Source organism: Artemia sp. Qi Xiang Cuo, chromosome 2 (assembly GCF_049724085.1).
Source record: "Artemia sp. Qi Xiang Cuo chromosome 2, ASM4972408v1, whole genome shotgun sequence".
NCBI lineage: Eukaryota > Metazoa > Arthropoda > Branchiopoda > Anostraca > Artemiidae > Artemia > Artemia sp. Qi Xiang Cuo.
In genome coordinates, this window is record NC_142795.1 from 46,631,172 (window position 1) to 46,651,347 (window position 20,176).

Consider the following 20,176-nt stretch of genomic DNA (forward strand, 5'->3'; position numbering starts at 1 on the left):
TTTTCTCTATTTTTTCACTCGTACCCTGCTAAATTTGATAAAGCTAAATATAGATTTTTAAACCAAAACAATAAAACACATGAGTTTTGTTTTGAATGTTTTTTTTTACTCTCGCTGTTAGAAATAAATATTTAATAACTGGTGTAGGTCATATATGTTCTGCTTTTTACCATTTCATTTTTAATATTAGTCAGCGTGTTCCTAGCGTCCATGTATAATACGCTAATTGTCCTGCACGTGCTTGCTCTTTCACTATTTAGGTTCTCGTCACACATGGTGATATACTAGGAAGTAATTTTATAAATATGCGTAGTACCTGGTTTGGCTGCCCTTTTGTACTGGTAACACCCCTGTGTTGGCATGAAATAGACTTGCTAAACTCCTGGATGATGTCCGTAGAAGAAATGAGAAGCGTCAAAAGTGGCTACACTAAGAAGCTGCTTTCTTAAATGCCTTATGGTGGGCTACTCAGGTTGTTCAAGATGATCTGTGTTTATCGTGTTTTTGTTTTGCTTCTTTTTTTTACTCGATCGGTTCGATCGGTTGCATCATAATAACAGTAGTAAGCTAGGTGTGCATTCTCATCATATTTCCTACACATTAGGGGGTTCCTAATCACTTTTTTGTTCCTTATCCCATGTCCAAAATATTCCTGAACATCTTCCCGTCCAGTTTTATGTCAATTGTGAAAGATGTGATAGTTATCTCTGCTAGGCTTCATACAGTTCCAGTGCCAGTTTATTTCACCCTTGTGAAAAACAACACTAGAAGAAGCGTGGTAATGCCCTGACCCCAAATCCTATCCCGGCATCGGTCTTTCTTTCATTAGCTGCTTTTAGTGGTCCTATGTGGGGTTTTTCATATTGAGGGATAGCGGAGGGAAAGGAACGGATAACAGGAGTCACAGGGGGTAAATTTCCACTGCGTACAGCGGGATAACGGTCGATCCGTAGCATTTCCCCTCTTTACAACTTAAGAGCTCCTAACTTTTCTTTCTAATAAGATCCTTGTCATCAATCACAGGTAAGAAGTTGTTTTTAAGTTTTATAGGTGAATTATATTACTGTTTCTCTAAAGATTGTTTTCTGAAACGCAACATCTTGAAAGCATATATCGCTCTTTTCTTATATTTTACTGCCAATTGTTCCTTTTTTCATTAAAATTTTATCATGAAGAACTTTAAAGAATCAACAAATACTAAGCACATACACTTATTTTCAAACAAGTTCATTTTCCTTCCGAATATGTTTTTTTCAGTATGTTTTGTTCATCTTAGCATATTTTTATTATTTTTCAGATCGAACGGGCAAGTCTCTATGTCCATGTCCTAGGGACCCTGGCCCTTCTAAAATTTGGGACAGACCGTTCTTTTTGATTTTCTTTAATTTATACCTTTTTGCTTCTATCTTTGAAATGAGTTACCTTTCAATGACATGGATTTTTGTTTTGTTATTATGTTTTGCTCATTATATTTTGTTTATCTTACCAAATTTTATTATTTTCTGAATCCAACGGGGTGAAGTTATACGACTCCGTCTTAGAGCGCTGGACCTTCTGGGTTAGGGAACACGGGCCCTAATCGACTTTCTTTAATGTAGGACTGTATGCTTATTTTTTACCATTTATCAGTTTTTAACGTGTTTTTTTCCATTTATTAAGTTTGAACTGCTTAATTCCATGATATTAACACCTGATTTGTTTGTTTTTCGAGTTTTGACTGCATTTTTTTTTAATTCCAACTTTTAACAATTCGTTTTTATTTCAATTTCTACTTGTATGTTGGTTATTTTATTTTTTTCAATATTTTTATGTTTCATTATGGGCGCACGGACAGATTGGCATTTTGAGACTCACAGCCCTGACTTTTTTAGACCAAAGACGGCGCCTTCTCCCTTACTCTATTTTAGGAGGCTTTTGGACAATATATAGTCTCGTCTGTTTTTTTTAATGTTGATTCTTAGACTTTAGCATAGCGTCCAATATTATTGCAAGTTACTAGACATAGGGAAAACTTTTTCCTTATTTTGTGTAGTTTTATGTTAATGGGGAAGAAAATACGAGTGGATTTTACAGTCCCCGCCGACGGTACTGATCACCGTTTCAGAGGGGTTCGGGGCCAAACAGTTTCTTGCTCATTAACCTAGAAGGGTCACCTTATATGCCCCTAGGTCATAAATTACAACACTTGCCCTGAGAGCTGTGAGGGGGTTGTCATCCTCAGAGACCTAATTTCCAGAATTTTATACTACGTTAAACAAAATGGCTATCTCAAAATTTTGATTCGATATCTTTGGGGAAATGGTGGGCGTGCGAGGGGGGGGGGGAGTGGCATCCAACCACATTCGACTATAAAAAGGGTACTAGCCCTTTTAATTTCCAATTGAATGAGCCCTTTTCGAAGTTTCTACGGCAATTGCTCTAATACGAAATGCCCTTGTCTAAAATAAAACAACCCCCCCCCCCAAAAAAAAAATGAATAAATAATACACTGTGCCCACGTCTTTCTTCACTTAGGCGGCGCTATTGCGCTGCCTATGATAGGTTTCTTCGAGTTTTTTAGGTGTGTTGTCTTAATCTTATTATATAGGATCGTTACTTTGCTACTTGGTAGTTTTACTTGTCTGAAAGTAATGAACTTGGGCTTTTCTGAGCTACGTTTCTTAGCCTCTCATATGTATGTATTGTCTGAAGTTTATGTTACAACGTCTCAGTTAAAGTGTGAGAAAGGGTTTCAACGAAACTTGACCGAGAAACACAAACAGATATTTAAAAAAAAAATAGACACTAATTTTTGAAATAACAAAAAAATTAAACACTAATTAAAAAAAAAACATTCTTAAAAAGGGCAACCTTAGCACAAGAGTGTCGTTGCGCTAGGTGGTGATACAGGGCGTCATACGAGCAGTGTGGGGGTGGGTCGGGCTGACAAGAGACCATTGCGCCGTCATGGTAGGCCCCCAGCGCATCGTCACTATGGTACTAGGCTTTTTTATGAAATTAATTAAAAAATGACTTTGTTTTCAACAAAGGTAAAGAGCTAAGCATTGTCTTCAGCAGGGCAAAAACTAACATAAATTATAATGAACAATTCTATAAAGTATCCAGCTATAAAGTGCGGTGATTATCCCCCTGTGCCCCTTATTATTATCCGTTCCTAACCCTCACTACCGCTCAATATAAAGAAAAGCCTCCCACGACCACTAAAAATAGCTAGAAAAAGAAAACACGATGCTGGGATAGGCAAAACCCGTAAGGAAAAAATTAATATCTCGAAAATAAAAGAATAAGCAATTTAAAACTTGAAATTTAGAAAATCCAAAATAAAATCAGGAAATTACAGGAAAAAAGCAGTTATAAATTAATGAAAGGAAAAATGAAACGTTTGAAAAGTTAATAAGGGTAAAATGTTGGCAAAAGCTGTAAATTAAAAAAAAGTGTAGGAAGAGATAAGTCAAATAAATTCAGGACTGAGAGTCTTAAAAATGCCAATCTGTCCGAATGCCCGTGAGGAAGCACAAAAATCTTGAAAAAGATAAAAATAACCAATATAAGAGTTGAAATTAAAAAAAAGTTAAAAGTTGGAATTAAAAATAAAATGCAATTAAAACTCGAAAAAAAAAATGAGGTGCAAAATCATAAAATTAATCATGAAAATAAGCAGTTAAATCTCAATAAATAGAAAAAAAAAGTTAAAAACCCACAAATGGTAAAATATAAGCAAAAAGGCCTAAATTAAAGAAAGTTGAATAAGGCGCATGATTCCGCACCCAGAAGGGTTAGCGACGGAGCCGTATAACCTCATAACATTCGACTCTAAAAATAATAAATATGCTAAGATGAATTTTATAAAATGAACAAAACATACGGAAAAAAATTCTTGTCATTGAGAGGCAGTGTAATAATAATTCAAAGATATAAGTAAAAATGTCCAAATTAAAGAAATTCGAAAAGCACGATCAGCGCCTAACTCTAAAAAGGCCTAGGTCCCTAAGTCGTGGACATAGAGATTTTCGTGTTCAATCAGAAAAATAATAAAAATACGCTAAGATGAGCTAAATGCAATAAAAAAAAAACATATTCGGAAGAAAAAAAAACTTGTTGGAATTCTATCTGCTCTCTATCTGCTCTACAAATTTTTTCCATGATAAAATTGTAACTGAATTAGGAACAATCGGCTGAAAATTACGAGAAAAGTATGCAAGATGTTGCGTTTCCGAAAAAAAATCTTTGGAGAAAGAGTAATATAATCAACGGAAAATATATAATTTACTTTTTTCTTCAACAACACATATAATTTTTCTTAGAGGAGAAGAGCTTTACAAATGAATACTATACAGTAAAACAGTTTCTCTGAGTTCTAATTTATTCACATATGACGATTCACAAAGGGAAAAAAAACATTGCAACTGTGGTATATACGACAAAAACTTTTCTACAACTTCTCATCTGAGCAAACATTAAAAAATCCACACAGGAAAAAAGTTTTAAAGTGCCAAATAAAGTTTTTCTCCTAGTTCTCATTAATCCAGTCATACCCGAGTGAATACAGGAGTAAACCTTATAAACGCGAGACTTGCAATATAGTTTTTCCTTGGAGTTTTCAATATTTAAGTCACATGCTAGTGTACATAGGAGAAAGGCAATTAAATACGAAATATGTAATAAACTTCTTTCGTTCAGTTCTAAGTGCAGTTAGAACTTAAAGTATTTTCTTGCAGTTCTTATTTTTCTGTGAACTTACAGGTTGATCTCATACAGGAGGAAAACCCTATAAATACAATATTATAACATGTTTCCTTTTTAATGGGATTTATCCAAGCATCTGAATATTCATATAGGCATCAAGATATCCAGGAATATCCAAAATAGTTTCTTAGACCACATTTTTTCCCCATTTACAATAGAAACAAAAATATACTGAAAACCACTAAAGTTCCTTAATAAGACAATATAAATTAAAAAAACTGTTTTTTATGAAACTAATAATATAATTCCAATTATTTTGGCTTTAGATCAGGATGTCTTTACCCAAAAAAACAAAACAAAAAAAATACACAACAAACGCTACACGAGAAACTATATAAGAAACAAAAAAAAGACTCATATTTAAACAAAAACTAGCATGGTAAAATACCAAAGCATAAATAACTATTCAACGAGGCAAGATATCTGTAATATACACTATGTATTTCCGAATCATCCCTAGAAATATCAGAAGAGACTTCGAACATGCAGAGAACATATAGCACAAATTTTGCCTTGTTGCACAATTTTTGGTGCTTTTCTTCTTTGCTGCACTTGATTTTGTTAAAATGTCAGTTTTTATTTCGCTTTTCTTTTTGTTTACTGTATAGTATTGTTTTGTGTTTTTTCTTAACTTTGTTTTAACTATTTTTTCCTTTAATAAGGGCCCCAGGATGTGAAGCGAGATTATTCAAACTTTAATTATTGTTTTTGGATTAAACATTTTTTAGTTTTACTGTCTAATTAAGAGATTTTTACCAGTTGTCCCTTTATGTTCGTTCTAATTGTTAATAGCAAAAAGAAGTTACGATGGACCAACGCTTTAATTATATATTTATTGCTTCGACTTGATCAAACAAAAATATCTTGGAGTTCTTAATTTTACAATAATAGCGCAAAGTATTTGTTTGTCAACTTTTCTCGCGTTTTTAAAATTACTATTTATCTTCTAATATAGAATTATTTTAATAAAATAACAAAAAAATCGTTTTTTTCTTAACAAAAACTGGAGTGATTAATCGTCAATGTACCAGGTTGACTTTGCTGCTGCGCTATATTCACAGAAAAGGGATTTTACACCAACAGAGAAATTCCGTAGCCACTTATAAACTCAGATGTCTCCCAAGACGACAGCTGAGACCTCGGTATCACCTCTCTCTTGCATTACTTTTGGTTCATCACTCATCAGTTGCCTTCTGTTCAGGGCTTCCACTATTCCCGAATTTTAGGGGATTTCGTCCAAATCGCTTGGGCCAAGGGGTGCCGAAAATGCTTGGGCCTAGGGGTGTCGAAGACTTAAATCTGGCCCTGTGTACGTCTGAATTATCTTTAGCAATATCAGGAGAGAGTTTTGACATGCATTGCACATATAGCATACATTTTTAATGTTGAACGATTATTTCCGCTTTCGTTCTTTATCGTAATTGATTTTGCTTAAGTTCGAGTTTTATTTCGTGTTCCTTTTTGCTTACTGTTTAGCGTTTTTTGTGTGTTTCTTTATATTTTTTATTTAAGCTAGTTTTTTCCCTCTAAATAAAGGCTTCAGGGCGTGGAGCCGAAATATTCGGACTTTTATTATTGTTATCGGATTAAAAGTTATTAAAAAGTGATAGAAATTTTACCAGTTTCTTACTATATTTTCGTTCAAGTTTTGAAAAGTGGAAAAGAGTGACTATAGACCTGCACTTTAAACAGAAAATGAATGCTTTGATTTGATCAAACAACAGTGTCAAGCTATTAACTTTTTTTTGCAATATATATTGTAATGTCTTCGCTTGGTCTACTATTCTGGTTTTGCTAGAATTTCGTTAGCTTATAACACTTGTTAATAATATTTTGCTTTGAACTCATCTATGCACTCTATTTACACTCCACCCCTTCTGTAGGAGTCTTATCTTTCATCCGAAAAAACCTATATAAGAAAATACATAGTAAATAATTTATAAGAATTAAAACACGCCAACTAACAAACCTCCCTTTAATAAAGATACTGAAAATGCTAATAAAGGGAAACTCGGTGATAGAAATTGAGCATGCGCATATGAAAACAACCAATTTTTAAGAAATAAGACATCATAATCACCTCAACCTAGCAAAAAAGAATCATAAAGCCAGAAGTTAATACAACATAATTCATTAAAGAAAGTCAATATGTCAAAATTCAACCCTTTCAACTGAATACGAGAAACTAAGCAACGGAAAACTCAGTAAACACATATGAGACTACCATATATCGAACAAATTATCACAGCACACACATCCTAGCCCATTCGAAACCCCCCCCCCCAAAAAAAAACAAAAACAAATTACTCCTCTAAAGCCAGTTCAATCTAGCCATATTTGATAAAACCAGATATTAACACATCTCAATTCGTTGAAGAACCTCAATACGACACATTTTAAATACGGGGAATTCACAAAACTGAAAAGTTGAAAATTTACAAAACCAGAATGAAAAGTTGTAAACTTTATTTTTTTTTCAGTCTTGGTTCACTAGATGTATTATGTTTTTTTGTTCGGTAAATTTCCATGTCTTATTTTTGTTCACTTGATTTTCCCTATTTTTAGTTTTATTGAGGAATTTTACACTTTTTTGTTGAGTTTTCCATGTTTTAGTTTTCTGTGTTGAGTTGAGAGGGTTGAATTTCCCCAATTTGAGTTTTTTTTTATGAGTTTTGACGTTTTATGTATTTACCTAGGTTGGGCTGGTTTTGACGGATTAATATTTGTTAAGCACAATCTTTTTTCGAAAATGTATGCTGAATTTCCCTTTATTTAGTGTCCTCTATTGATTCTAGAGGGTTGAATCTAGTGTTTTATAATTTTTGCCTAAGTTGAGCTGGCTTTAGTGGTTTAAAGTTTATCGAATACATGGTGTTTTCAGAAATGTGTGCTGAATGTTCTATTGTTGAGTTTCCAGAATTGAGCCGAGAGGGTTCAATTTTACCATACTGAGTTTATTTAATAAATTTTGGTCCCTTGTGTTTTTTTTTGTCTAGCTTGAGCTAACTTCGGAGGGTTAAAATATACTGAGTATATGGTGTTTTTATACGTATAAGCAGAGCTTCCAGTTGTTAAGTTCCAGTATTGACCCGAGGGTGTATAATTTCACCATAAATTGAAATGTCATAAGATTTTTGGTTATCGTAAGCTAGCTGTGGTAGATTAAAAGTCGTTGAATGCTCGTTGTTTTCAGACGTATGTGCTTAGTTTCTAGTTGTTGAGCTTCCCCTGATGCCATTTTGAGTTTCTTTGATGAAATTGGGTGTGTTAATATGTTGTTTTATCAGTTTTAGTTAGATAGAGCTGAATTTATAGGATTAATTTGTATTGTTCTGATTTTTCACTAGGCTAACATGTGTATACTGTGAAAATTTGTTGAATATATCGTAGTTTTTTGTATGTTTACGGAGTTTTTCTTTCGTTAGTTTCTCGTATCGACTTGAAACGGATAAATTTTGACACTATTGTGTTTCTTTAAAGAATTATGATTTATTAATTTCTGGCTTTATGATTTTTTTTTGGCTAGGTTGAGATGAGTAAGGTGCCTCATTTCTTGAGAACTAGGTGTTTTCACATGCGTGTGCTCAGTTTCTATAACTGAGTTTCCCATTATATGTATGTTAAGATTATTTAATTAATTGTGTTGTTTTAGTTGACGTGTTATAACTTTCATGAACTGTCTCTTTTGTATTTTCTTATATAGGTTCTCTCGGATGCAGATAAGGCTTCTACAGAAGGGGTGAAGTGTAAACAGAACATATAGGTGAGTTTCTTAAAAGGAACAAATATAGTACTAGTGTGATAAAATGTGACAAAGCAAATACATTGCAGCATTTTTTTTAAAAAGTGAACACCTCGACACTCTTATTTAGTGTTGGGCGATATTCAATATCGATATTGATATATCGATATATCAGAGCAAATATCGATATCGAATATCGAAATATCAGAGCAAATATCGATATCGAATATCGAAACGAAAATATCGATATCGAAAACGATATTTGAACATATTTGACTATTTTCGGCCTTTTCTGCTACTGGTAAACGTCCTGCAGAAAAGATCCAACATAGAAAATTGTTTGGGAAATGGGCGAAAAGAAGAACAATGATGTATTTAATCCATTGACTCATACATACTGATACACAGCATACTTACCTGTATCCATAAGTTGGTATAGCCTGCTCTCAAACTCAAACTACTTTTAGTCAGGAGGACTTCCAAATGTTGCTGAGAACCTCCAAAAGGCCTTGGCTGTATTAATGCCTTCTAAGCTGATAGGCCTTGCTCATATAAAAGAGAATTGGCTTTCTATGCTGAATCCAAATATATAGCATTCATTCAGTTTAGTGTTCCCATCAAAAGATACGAGCCTGAGAAAATTTGCGTGATTTTTGGGAAAGGGGAGAAACCCCCCAAAAAGTCAAAGAATCTTAAAGAAAAGCGTACCATCAGATTCAGCATATCATGGAACCCTACTTGTAAAGATTTTAACCTCCCGTCAGCGTAAATGTAGAATTTTGTACTTTTTGTCAGAATAAAAATCACGGATGCATGTTTATTTATTCCTCTTTCTTTCGCCAGCGTGATCGCATCAATTCAAAGGCCCAAGAATGTTGGGAAAGTGCTCGTTCGAAAGAAAAGAACAGTTCTAGTTCCCTTTTAAAGTGACCCGAGATATTGGAGAGCCAATAGCCCCCCTCCAACACCCTTTTCCACTGAAAACCCCCGATCCCAATTTTGAAATATTCATTTTGTTCACCATAGTTGAAAGATCGAAAAAATTTTCCTCCGGAGATAACCTGACTCCCCGCAACCTGAGGAAAGGGCTTTAAGTTATGAATTTGCCTATTGTTTACGTATAATATTTTGTATTTGTAAGTAAACAGGCCTTTTTAGGGGAGGGGGAATTTTCTGTGGGGGGATTTTCCACAGGTAGAATTTCCCATGTTCAGGGAAGTTTCCGGGGCTGAACTAACAAGGGGGAATTTTACACCGGAGAATTTGTCATAACTCCTATAAAAAATTCATCATAATGTTTCCCTGCCGATTCAATTTTTGATGTAGAGATGTTCCGAGGAAATTGTCATGATCCCCCATGGTACCCGGGGGAAGGGCTATAAGTTATGAATTTTGTCTGTTGTTTACATATAGTTTCTGTTATTTGGAAGTAAACAGACGTTTTTAGGGAGGGAAATTTTGCGCAAGGGGATTTCACGGGGAGAATTTTCCATGGGCAGGGAAGTTTCCGAAGATGAACTTATAAGGAGAAATATTACACGGGAGGATTTGCCAGAACTCTTATATCAAATTTATTTTACTTTCTCTTTGCCGATTCAATTTAACATATAGATATGTTCCGGGAATGTTGTCCGGGGTAAATTTTCAGAGAGGTTAAAATTGCCTGGGAGATTTTTTTGTGGGAGGGAGGGAGTTTCCACGGGGGAAATTTTCCATGGGAAAGTTTTCAGTGGGAGTAATTCTTCGTGGCGGAATTTTTCGCAGGAGATATTCTCCAAGTGGAAATTTTTCGCGGGAGAAATTCTTCATCAGAGGATTTTCCGTGGAAGAAACTTTCCATTCGGAGGATGGGATTTCAATGAAAAATTTCCTGTTGAAGGAGTTTTCCGGCATGATTTGAAAAAGATCAAAAATTAAATGAAAGACAAGTCTTTTTTTTCAAATGAAAATAGGCGTAAGAAAAATTTCTAGGCAAAATTGTCCACAAGAAAATATCTGGGTGGAATTTTCAGCAGGGATGGATTTGTAATGATGGTTTCCTGGTATTAAATGAAAACAACAAAAAATTAAATAAACAGCAATTTTTTTTCAACGGAAACTAGGGAGACATATTGAAACTTGAAACAAAAGGAAATCCTACCGTATGCGAGGGGAGTTACCCCCTCCTTTAAAGATTTCCAATTATTTCAAAACAACTCCTGAAACACAACGGCTATTTAATTAGAATAAGAAGCTTGTTTTTAAAATACTAGAAAAAACGTATATGAAGGGCATCCCTAACATATACGGAATAATTTCTGTTCGTTTTAAGTTGTAATGGTGAACCTTACTTTCAGTTGAAAAAACCTGTTTTCTTTTTTTTTTATTTAATCACTGAAAGGTAGAACAAATGCTCAGGGAAAAAACATTAACATGTTGCTGAGTTTGAATAGCCAAATTAGTCAGTAGGTCATCTTTCTTTATCCTGAGCCCGAGTAATTTCAAGTCTAGATATCTATGATATTCGCTCTTGCAATCGAAGTTTGTTCTTATTGCTTGATTTTCTATTATTCAAAGTTTAAAAAAATTTTGCAAAATACACTTTTATTATAATTGTTGGTACTTTTCTATCAGCCAGGACACACTCGAGAATTTGGATCTACAGGTACGGGGTAGAAACAACCGCTATGCTTGGGAAATAGATAGGATATAATAATAATAATAATATAATAATATATATTGAATCTATAATATGCGTACCATTCAGAATCAGGGATAGCAGATGCGAATAAAGACTCATCGCTTTTAGAGGACAGAAAACGCCAAAGGAGAGAAGGATTAATTTTGGCCCGTGTAGATTCGATATCAATCATCTTTTTTCATACGTAAAAAAAATCATCATATAAAATCATCAATCATATATATAATTTGGGCTGTATATTTGCACACTAGGGGGATGGTGGGATGGGGGGTTAAGTATAGCGGGGCTGCATGCAATAAGTAACCTAACCTAAATAGACCAAAATACCAACTAAATATTTATTAAAATATAGCTACAATGTAGTTTTCCTCTGAATCGAAGCTAATTGTCTCCGTATACAAACAGCAATAAACCGGTTGGTGTATGATTTTATAGATTCAGATTCTCGAGTGTGTAGTGGCTAACAGATAAGTGCCCAATTTTTTTTTAACTTTGCAAAGCCTAGAGTTAATCTGAATAAAAACTGATCACAAATATAGAATTCGATATATCGAATATCGAATATCGAAAGTAAAAATATCGATATTTCGATATATCGTTTGATCAAATTATCGCCCAACACTACTCTTATTTGATCAAGTCCAAGCACTCACATTTTGGTAAAGTGTAGGTCTATAGTAACTCCTTTTTTGTTCTAAAAACTTTAACGAAAATATAGTGAAAACAAGTAAAATTACGTAATAAAAAATCAAAACTAAATAAATTTTAATCCATTAACAATAATAAAAGTCCGATCGTTTGAGGTCCACGTCCGGAAGCCTTTATCAAGGAAAAAACTAGTTTAAACAAAACATATAAAGAAAAACACAAAAAAAGTTATATAGTAAACAAGAAGGAAAACAAAATAAAACTCGAATTAAAACTAAATCAAGTAAGACAAAGAACCAAATCAGAAATAATCCTTGAGCAAGACAAGACGTATGTTACATGTGCAATGCACGTCCGAGCTCCCTTCTGATATTGCTAAAGATATTCGGACGTACATAGTACATATACCAGACACCTGGCTTTGTTGCGTATTTATTTGTACTTTGATTCTTTTTCTTACTAGATTTCATTAAAATAATCCAATTTATAAAATCATTGGTAATTTTACAAACACAAGAAAAGTTAAAAAGCAAATGCTTTGTAATATTATCATAGGCAGCGCAATTGCGCTGCCTAAGTAAAGAATGATGTTGGCACAATGTATTACTTCTTTTTCATACCTGGGCACTTCGTAACAAAGGAGTTGTCATAGAAACTTCGAAAAGGGCCCATTCGACTGAAAATTAGAGCGGCTTTTGCCTTTTTTAATAGTCGAAAGTAATTGGAAGGCAACTAACAACCCTTCCACGCCAACCATTTCCCCAAACATGTCCTATCGAAATTTTGAGATAGCCATTTTGTCCAGCGTAGTTGATTTCAGGGCAAGGGTTGTAAGTTATACCATGGGGGCATATAAAGTTTTATAGAAAGTGCTATCGTAGAAACTTCAAAAAAGGCTCATTTGACTGAAAATTCAAAGGGCTAGTGCCCTTTTCAATTGTCGAAAGTGATGGGAGGGCAACTAAACCACCTCTCACGCCCATTTTTTCCCCAAACACTTCCAATCAAAATTCCTAGATAGCCATTTGGTTCAACGTAGTTAAAGTTTTAGAAATTAGGTCTTTGAGGGTGATAACCCCCTCAGAACCCTTAGGGCAAGGGTTGTAAGTTATGCTCTGGGGGCATATAAGGTTTTTATATATAGTGTTGTCGTAAAAACTTCAAAAAGGGCTCATTCGATTGGAGATTAGAAGCACTTGTGCCCTTTTCAATAGTCAAAAGGGATAGGAGCATAACGAACACCCTTCTCACACCCGCCATTTCCCCAAACACATCCGATTAAAATTTAGAGATAGCCATTTTCTTTGACGTAGTTAAAAAGTTGGGAAATTATGTTTTTGAGGATCACCTTCCCCCCACAGCCCTCAGGGCAAGGGCTGTAATTATGCCTTGGGGGCATACAAGGTTGTTTTTATAGAAAGCGTTGTCGTAGAAACTTCAAAAGAGAATCATTTGATTGGAAATTGAAACGGCTAGTGCCCTTTTCAATAGTTGAAAGTGATTGGAGGGCAAGTAACCCCCCTCTCACGTCCACCATTTCCCCAAATACATCCAACCAAAATTTTGAGATATCCATTTTGTTCAACGTAGTTGAGAGGTCCAGAAATTATATCTTTGAGGATGACAACCCCCTCAAAGCCCTCAGGGCAAGGGTTGTAAGTTATGTCCTGGGGCATATAAGGTTTTTATAGAAAGCGTCGTCGTAGAAATTTCGAATTGGCTCGTTCGATTGGAAATTAGAAGGGCTTGTGCTTTTTTTAATAGTCGGAAGTGATGGGAGGGCAACAAACCCCCCTCTTACGCCCACCATTTCCCCAAACACATCCAATCAAAATTTTGAGATATGAATTTTCTTCAATGTAGTAGAAAGCTCTGGAAATTAGGTCTTTGAGAATGACAACCTCCCCCCAGCCCTCAGGGCAAGGGTTGTAACTTATGCCCTGGGGGCACATAAGGTTTTTATTGAAAGCGTTGTCGTAGAAACTTCAAAAGGGCTCATTCAATTGAAAATTGAAAGGGCTAGTGCCTTTTTATTAGTTGAAAGTGATTGTAAAGCAACTAACGCCCCTCTCACGCCCACCATTTTTCCAAACACATCCAATCAAAATTTTGAGAAAGCCATTTTGTTTAACGTAGTAGAAAGTTTTGGAAATTAGGTCTTTGAGGATGACAACCCCCTCACAGCACTCAGGGCAAGGGTTGTAATTTATGTCCTTGGGACGTAAAATGTGTTTATAGAAAGCGTTGTCGTAGAAACTCAAACAGGGCTCATTCGATTGAAAATGGAAAGGGCTAGTGCCCTTTTTAATTGTCGAACGTGATTGGAAGGCTTGACATTTTTATAGTAAAGATCGATGTGGGTAAAATGTATTATTTTTTTTTTTGTTTAGACCAGGGCACTTCGTATCGAAGGAGTTGTCGTAGGAACTTAGAAAAGGGCTCATTCGATTTAAAGCAGAAAGGGCTAATGCACTTTTTAATAGTCAAAAGTAATTAGAGGGAAACTAGATCCCCTCCCACGCCCACCCTCCCATTTGCCCATTGTATTTAAAAACTAAATGCTGCCTTAAGATTAAATCAAAATGCACTGGGTTAATGCTAATTCACAATAAGGCATCTCAGCAGTATCTCAAGAACGACTGAGGGTAGTATGTTCAAACTCTCGGTGCTACTTCTGCTCTTAAAATTTAACCAAATCAAAATAGCGTAAGTGTATCCAAGCTATCGAAGAAAGTAAACAGATTTTTTCTATGAATGGTATCAAGTTTTCTATTTCAGGTCAACTAGAGGAGGTATGAAACTAAATTAAATACTACTATTAGTGTCCAGATTTTTAAAAGGGTATCTGTTGTTAAAATTGCTGGAAATTTTAGCAGGCCAAACTATAAAGTATTAAAAAAACGAAAAAATTAAGTATTATTTTCTTTTTCCCTGAAAAGACTATGTCAATATAAAACGAACAGATATTAATTAAAAAAACTTTTTCACAAAACAAATTTTCGAAGAAAAGTAAAGAACTCCATTTAACCAAAAATGAGCAAAAATAAAATCAAATAATCTAACAAGCGTGAAACTACCACAAATTAGCATCGATAGATAAATAAAACCCAAAACGAACAGAAATTAAATCAATAACCGAATCAAACTCAAAACGAGCAGGAATTAACATGCATAGGGCTCAAAACACCCCTGCCTTCCCAAGGCCAGAACATAATTTGCACTTTACCTTTTGTGTGAATCGTCACATGCAGACAAATGGGAACTGTGATCTTGCTCCTTATCGCGTCATTAAATTAAAAAAAAACAAGTTTTTTCAGCTGAAATTAGGAGCAACATTAAAACGTAGAATGAACAGAAGTTATTACGTATATAGGAGGGATTGTCCCCTCCTCAATACCTCACTCTTTACGCTAAAGTTCGACTTTTTCTTCCAATCATTTGAAATGACTCCATTGGCAAAATAGCCATTTAATTAAAATAATAAGCTGATTTAGAAGTTCTAAAAAATCTTTACCGTAAAAAGCGAGGTATTCAGAAGGGAGTAACCCTTCTCATACCCAATAATTTCTGTTCGTTTTAAGATATAATGTTGCTCCTAACTTTCAGTTGAAAAAATCTTATTTTTACCCCACGAAAAATTCCTCTATGGAACAATCCTCCCTCATAACACTCCCACTAGAAAAATCCCCACCCTGAAAATTGTACTTCCCGATAACCAATAGTATATATAAACAATGGACTAAGTTCATGGCTTGCAGCCCTTCCTCCAGGCACTGTGAGGGCGAAGTCATCCTTAAAGACATATTTATTAGATCTTCCGACTAGGCTGAACAAAAAGCAAAATTTTGATCTGACAACTTTAATGAAAAAATGGGCGTGGGAGGGGGGCTAGCTGCCCTCCAATATTTTTGGTTACTTATAAAGGGCACTAGCACTTATGATTTCGATCAAATGAGCCCTCTCCCGATCTTCTAGGATCACTGGTTTGATGCGATCACCCCTGAGGAAAAAAAAAAATTAAAACCATATCCATTATCTTTCTTCTGGCAAGAATTGTAATATTCCACATTTTTGTATACAGGATCTTGAAATATCTACAGTAAGGTCCTCTGATATGCTAAATCTGTTGGTATGATTTTCATTAATATCACTTGATGTTTCGTAGGTGTTTCCCCCTTTTCCAAATAGAGCAAATATTCTCAAGGGTTGTAGATTTTGATGAGTAATATCAAAGTTGATGAATTTTGTATATCTTGAATAAGCATCAAAATTTGATTCTTAGGATTTATCTATTGTTGTCAAGGCTCTGTTTCTTAGAGTTCGGTTACTATTGAGCCGCAGCGCTACTTACTTACAGTTCGTTACCGCAAACTGTTTGACTCGTCAAACAGTTCTATTCATATCTATTTTTTTTGGGGAGGGGGGGGTAGATGTTTATATAAGTATGTCTTTGATTCTTCTAATTTACCATGATGAGTCCTATAAGTCTCTTCAAAATCTGTTAAACCAAAAGGTTTTGTCGTCCAACTAATTTGGTCCCATCTCATGTATCTAGTACTATCTGCCCGTTTTATTTTGAGTTGAATATCTGTTTTATTTCTGGTACATTATAAGTTAACTATGGGTTTCATTTTTTATTCAGTCTAATATCTGTTTATTTTAACTTTAAGTTAATTTTTCATTGTAATTTCTGTCAGTCCTTTTTTTTGCTCTGCTCAAGACATAGCTTGGGTCTTTACTTTTGCTAAAAGCAAACCTTTTTTTACTGAATTTTATATGGGCTAATAATGATATAGTTTTCTTGCTCTGAACAAACAAAATTGATAGGACTAGACAACATTTAAAAAACAAAATTGCACTGACTGTTCCTCATTTTTATTTCGTAAAATGCGGGCAAAATACAATTTTTTCATATAGAAGCTTAAATATTAAGGTAGTTCCACGACCATTGGAAAGGATAAGGAAAGCTAGGCCTCAGACATTCCCCCTCTGAACCCTAAAATTCAATTTTAAGATTGTTTTCTACTTGCACAGCTTTACTGTGAATTCAAAAATATTTAGTTTTGACCTCGGGTGTGGAAAACCGTTTACGGTTTTATGTTGACTTCCATCTTTCATTTGCAATACTTCGAATACCACTTCCAAGGGAATGTACCGTGTCTCGCGGTAATTTCAAACTTGAATCACAGATTTTTTGGATTTTGTTTTTTTTACAGAAACAATAGCTAAAAAATACCCCCACTTCTCCAAAGGAGAAAGTCACTCCTGAAATTAAACCGGTGGCACAAATACAGTTAGAAAAGAAAAATTTGGTGGTTCCATGGTTTTGAATGCCTCTAAAAAATTTGTAATTAGCTTGACAAAAAGGAAACAACAAAAAAGAAGAAAATTTGATTTAGCTATTTTTTGTATGTCTACTTAAATTCGGTATATTAAATTGTAATACATGCTTGATAGACTAATAATCGCTGTCCGCAGAAATTTTATGGACAATTGAAAACTGTATTGTGGTTTTATTCATTTGAACTTAAAACAAACAAATTAGAGCAATAGCCTGTTAAGAAAAATTAAATTAAAGCCAATGCTATATAAAACTCACCTGATTCTTATTTGGAATAATAGACGCGTGACTGTCGATATCAGTGAATATTACCTGTTGAATTTTTTTTAATATTGCAGAATCAAATTCAAAATATATTTCAATAGCACAAAGCATAAGTGTCTTTACTTGAGCCTAACGCTTGATCGATAATTGAATCTGAAAGGGTCAAATAAATACTTGAATAGGTGTGGTATTAAATGAACTGAAAAATCCACTTTTTTTGCTACTCAAGAGCACAGTAGACAGAATATAGCAGTATGATCATTCTCTATCTCTCCCATTATAAAAACCCGGACAGGGGTGCGAGTGGAAAGAAACAGGCTAAACAAGCTAAGGCAGAATGAGGTGGGAGGAGCTTTTTGTTCACGATGACCAGAAATAATCTGCGATAAGCTTACTGGTATATTCAGAAACAGGCTAAACAAGCTAAGGCAGAAAGAAGTGGGAGGAGCTTTTTGTTCACGATGACCAGAAATGATCTGCGATAAGCTTACTGTCTATAAACTGTGCTCAAGAGCGAAGTCAAAAATTGAAACGGAAGGAAGCTGCTAAAAAAGAAGAAGAAAAAAAACGAATGTGCGCATTTATGTCTGGCCACAGACCTTGCAGAGGAATTAATTCTTTTCTAAATATCTAACAAAGGGGTTTGCTTTTTTTTACAGAGCCGTTAGTGTTTTCTTAAATTCATTGAGAAAAATGCTATTTAATTTTCTTTAATAGAAATTAATGAATACATATAAAACATTTTAATAAGTGGATGTTTTATTGATGGCACGAATTTTGATGTAGTTAAAGGGCCTTAGCCACAGCCAAGTTAGATGTATCTTTTGCTTTTTAGTTACTCGTCGCTGTTCATCCAAAGTTTATTCTCCTTAGTTATTTTTTTTTTTTTTTTCGTAAAAACAAACTGTGCTTCTGTCAAAACTAATTGCTTATTCCTTTAAGGTAGAAAATGTGCAGAGTACTGACAATGGAAACAGACAAAGGTCAATAATCCTACATGGTGTTGTCCATGAAACGAAAAAAGCAATTGCCAAATTTCCACTCTGAAAGGCCAAGCACAATGTCAGCCACCGTTATAAAAAAAATTCACTGATATATTTTGCTTACTTTTGAGTTGGTGGTTTCTGTGGTAAAGGACAGGCTTCAGACTAACAGCCAATAAATGAACAGAATTGGATCATAACAAGACAGGTCATGCAGCTAAACTTTTCGAATTCATCCAAAATCTAGATCAAAATTTCTCTTTCTAAGTTTTTTTTTTTATCCTTCATCCGCAGAACGTGCCCAAGCAATCTCAATCTTTCTCTCAATATAGCCATAGAAAGCGGGATTGAACCGCACTTTTTCGTACAGCCGACTGTTTGAAATACGGTCAGTTAGCCGGTTAGCCAAAGCAATCCGTAGGCAATTTCTCTGGAAAACATCTGGCAAATCTTCATCCGCTTTTAGAAACGATCATCCTTCAGAACCATATATGACAACTGTCATCATTGTAGCTCCCAATATTCTAATCTTGGTTTGCAGATTTTTCTTCCTATTCTTTCAAACTTTTTTCAACTGTGAAAAAACGCCCTGAGCCTTGGATATTCTACTTTTAATATATTCACTGCTTTCACTGTCCTTACTAATAATACTACTAAGGTAAGTGAAGCTGCCCCCCCCCCCCTGATCAATCTTTTTGTTGCCCAATCTAACCTTTTCATCTTCACTTATTCCTAACCTTAGCGACTTAGTCTTTTAACATTAATTTACCATTAACACTTTAAAATAAAATAAAAATAAAACAGCTGCTAACCTCATCTACCTTAACTGCAGCAGAATTATTCTCGTACTTAGCACAAGGCTACGGTTTTCTTAAAATCGCTAGGTAGTTCTTCTTTTTCAAGAATCATATTAATAATCTTCAATAACTTATTATTAACCTCAGAGCCACCATATTTAAGAAATTGATTTATCACCTTATCAGCAATTGAGGCCTTATTAAAATTTAATCCTTTTATTACTGTCGCTAATTCTCTCCCCCACAGAAAAAATTTTCCTTCGCATCCAAGTTATCACAAACGTTTTCATTTTCCTCTCTATATTTTCCTAAAACTCCATCTCGGTTTAGCATATTCTAAAAAATTTCTGCCCATCTCTTTTTAACTTTTCCTCATCACTAATTGTGGTCCCGTTCTTATCTATAACTGGGGCAAGTCTGGATTGACTACTCCCTCTCAATTTATTAACATGCCAGTACACTATTTACTATTATGCTGTCGAGCTGCATCTTCAAGATCCTCGAAATTTTATTTACGCCCTCCACTTCACACCTCCTTAGTTCATATTTTAATTCTTTCTCCAATTTCTTTACATTCCTTTTGTTTTCATATGATCTATCACTCAGATAGTTCTTGTACAAGCCCCTTCTCCTCTCTATTAAACATAAAGCTTTCACTAATATTAATTAAAAAAAACTTTCTCCACAAAATAAGTTTTCAAAAAAAAAGTAAAGAACTCCATTAAACAAAAAATGAGCAAAAATAAAATCAAATAATCTACCAAGCGTGAAACTACCACAAATCAGCATCGATAAATAAATGAAACCCAAAACGAGCAGAAATTACAATAAATAACCTAGTCAAACTCAAAACGAGCAGAAATAAACATAAGTTGGGCTCAAAACCCCTATGCCTTCCCAAGGCCAGAACATAATTTGCAATTTACTGGAAAAAATATAAATGTTTTTACTTTTGTAACTTTAATAAATCAAATA

At 34.5% G+C, this 20,176-nt stretch overlaps 1 protein-coding gene across 1 annotated transcript in view; it reads right to left on the minus strand.

Moving 5' to 3' along the window:
* Window positions 1-20,176, minus strand: part of LOC148955285 (uncharacterized) — a 287,431-nt gene that overhangs the window by 87,738 nt on the left and 179,517 nt on the right. The gene's annotated exons all lie outside the window — the stretch shown is intronic.